Here is a 3,421-nt window from a genome sequence, read left to right as displayed (position 1 = left end):
CCCCACTGTACTGTCATTATGAACATCTGAAGTGAGTGCAATTAAAATATTGATATCTAATGCCATAACAGAGAGCTCCTTTTTGTAATCCCAAGACAAGCTTAAACTGTTGCAAATTTTCTCGTTAAAATACAATCAAATACTGTCAGCTAGCGTTGCCAGCATTGCACTGTTATTATACAGAGCCCTTACTGAAATCTACAGCAGTTTCTTTTGGTAAAAAGTAATAGTGGGCTTGAGAAATAGTTCGTTAATCTTTCCAAAGGACTTTCAAACTTTTTCTTTGGACATGGGCTGCTTTTTCACTCCTTTTTTAAATCTAGCCCTTGTACTTCACCATTTTCAGATGAACAGTTTTTCCCCCTTTGTTTATTGAACCACTTAACACTAACCTATGATTCATTCAGGCATACAAAAGACACCTAACTCAAGCGATCAAGCAGTATCTACACCTACCAGAGAATTTAAATTTTAAATGGCATCTTTCGTCGTTTAGCTACTAGCAGCCTGTCACAAAAACAAATTATTTCTTCCCATTTCTTTAGATGAGTCTCTGAAAAAAAAATAATGGAGACTGACATGCATAAAACAGAGTTTCTTCACCAACCAAGTGATTCTCCAAGAGTTATTATCCAAAAAACTTGGCGTGGTGTGCAGTGTGGCCTTAAAGGAGGAAAGTGGACAAGTGGAGAGTAAAATAAGGGATACCAGACCCAAAACGCTCTCTATAGAAGATGAAAAGTGTATGAAAGTTAGGAAAAGGAAGGAACAGGAGAAAAAAAGTCTTGACACATGACCTGAGAGATGCATCTGGCACTTTAGTTCATCCATCTACAGTTTACTGAAGCCTCAGCAGGAACAATCTCAGCTGAAAGTTGGCTGTCAAGAAATAAGATAAGGAATAAAAGGCTGAGGTATTGCAAATTACACACTAACTGGACTAAAAACAATTGGCAACAGGTCCTATGGGGCGAAGAATCCAGATTTCAAATGCCTGCATACATAATCAAATGCTTGTGAATATTGAGAAGGTCAGCAGAGAGTACAACAGTGAGTGTCTACATTCATCTGAAAACACGGTGGAGGCTCTGTTATGGTTTGGAGCTGCATTTTACCCAGTGGTAATGGGGATCCTTTGAAGGAAAGCTGCTAATGCTGGAAAATACTATCAGATTTTGATCCAGCATGAAATACCATGTGGAAAGTATAAGATTGGCAACATCTTCATTTTTCAGGACGACAGTGATCCCAAACACAGTGCCAGTGCAGTAAAAGCACAGCTGGATAGAAAAACACACAGTGGAACACTATCAGTCATGGATTGGCCTCCCCAGTGCCTGGACTTCAACGTTATTTAATCAGTGTGGGATCATCCTGGCAGAGGACAGAACAAAAGGCAGCCAGCATCCAAAGAAGAGCTTTGAATGTCCTTCAAAAGCCTGGAGATTTCTTTTATATAAAAAAAATCACAAGAAAGCTTGGACAAGAGAGTTCATGTTGTGTTGAAGAATAAAGGGGGTCACACTAAATATCGACTTTCACTTTGCGTGTTTGCAGGTGTTTCCAAGATTCGCTGCACCTATCTCGTGTTTTCATATCAAAATATAAAGAAATGAAAGGTGACTCAAGACATCCGCACTGTACGGTATATTTTTATTTTCTGCATTTTCCACAGCAACAAAACAATGACTCAGTGTTTTTGCACTACTTTACTTTGCTGCTAAATAATTGTTCAGGATAAATCATCAGGATGATTTAGAGATTCTCTTTAAAATTTTACACTTCCAGACATCACCGCTGATGGGTTTCACTTGTGGAAAAGAAACATTTCATTTAAAACTTTGCATGAATAAAGAATTTCATTTCAAAGAGTTTCATGTTGTGCATCAAAGTTTTTTTTTTCTCAGATAGTGAGAAATATCCATACCTAAATACTTGTCCTTTATCATATCCTGACTTATATTTCTATGATTTCTTGTACTATTGTATAAATCACCCTGAAAATGAACACTGGCTGGAGGTGATTAATTGCAACAGTAGTTTCCTCATGGTGACCCATCGCTAAATCTCCACAATCTTCACACATCCACAAAAGTCTAAACATTAAAACCTTCACTGAAGATAAATTGTGCAGATCTGTCCATAATCTGAGCAACTGCCTCCTTAAATTCTGGCAACAGAACTTTTACTACTTTTTGATATATTTACTTTGAGGCAGACTTGTTGCAAACTGTTGTACCCGGATGACTTAGAAGGCAAACAACAGAGTAAGATATGAAAAAGAAAAAAGAAAGAGAAAGAAAAATATTGTATTATTGTATTATATAATTGTATTATTAAGCAGCCATCTGAATGTAAATAACATGTTTCCATTTACGTTTACTGGTCCCATCTGGACCAAGATAAACCACAATACCTAAATCAAAGAAAAACAGAGAGCGAAAAAAGAAAAAAGAGTAGAGAATAAGGCTTTATTTGTGCAGTGAGTTTGTCAGCTTCATCTGTCAAATATTCTCTACTTTTTCACTATAAAAATGTCACATCTCATCCCACAAAAAGTTTGCTAGAAGTTTGGAGTGGAAGTAAAAAAAAAAGTAGCATTAAACCTTTCTTTATTTCAAATGTACTCCATAGAACTAAAGAAAACCCCAAAACAAAATCAAGTCCCAGTTTTACTTTTTAAATACAACCACAGCGCAGGTGCTGCTGTTGAGATGTGACAACTGAGATTAGCACAAAAAGTTACAATGCAACTTGTCAAATTCATATTTTATAACTAGATATTGTCCCACATGATTTAGCCAAGTCATATATCTGGACTTGGAGATAATCCCTTTCGCTGGAAAATTATAGCTTTGGGCTGAAAACAATATTGTCTGTGAACATCTGCAGACAAATAGGCAGAAATAAAGCTAGATAATCTGTAAACTTAAGGATCATAATAATACAGTGTTATCTTTTATTGAATGAGGATATTAAGTAAAAGCAGCAGAATTTATTGGATTGATCATAATATGCATTTACAACGTACCATGTAGGGAGTCGAAAGTACAGTAAAGATCCCAGAGGCAAACGCTAAATCCAACATACTCCCCCGGGGAAAGCCAGCGGTAATATCCAACTGAAGGGCTCTTCTCTGTATTCCTTTTCGTCTTCATATCTCACTGGATACTGACAGCTGTGATGTGTGGACAGACGACTAGAAATAGGACAGTAGGGGGTTTATATGTTACACCCCCTCCCCGAAAGCACACACACAAACACGCAAACGCAAACAAATTTTGATGGCATCATCACGCTTAACAGCTTTCTCCAACACATGCACAAACTTGCGCACACACATACACACATGTGCACTCTTTTTTCTTCTTTTTTAAATAGCCCCCCCAAAATCCCCTCTTTATTCATGTTAAATGTGTCC

General features: G+C 37.1%; 1 long non-coding RNA gene across 1 annotated transcript; it reads right to left on the bottom strand.

Annotated features, from left to right (window-relative positions):
• Positions 1 to 287: 287 nt before the first annotated feature.
• Positions 288 to 3,207, bottom strand: LOC120726488. The gene is made up of 2 exons (XR_005694329.1): positions 3,032 to 3,207; positions 288 to 2,886 (listed from the first exon to the last, which is right to left on the bottom strand). It is a non-coding gene; the product is annotated as an uncharacterized LOC120726488 (long non-coding RNA).
• Positions 3,208 to 3,421: the final 214 nt, after the last annotated feature.

This window comes from Simochromis diagramma, unplaced genomic scaffold (assembly GCF_900408965.1).
Source record: "Simochromis diagramma unplaced genomic scaffold, fSimDia1.1 OVJJ01000205.1, whole genome shotgun sequence".
NCBI lineage: Eukaryota > Metazoa > Chordata > Actinopteri > Cichliformes > Cichlidae > Simochromis > Simochromis diagramma.
Note: the sequence above shows the minus strand (reverse complement) of the source record. Positions and strands in the feature narration are given on the sequence as shown.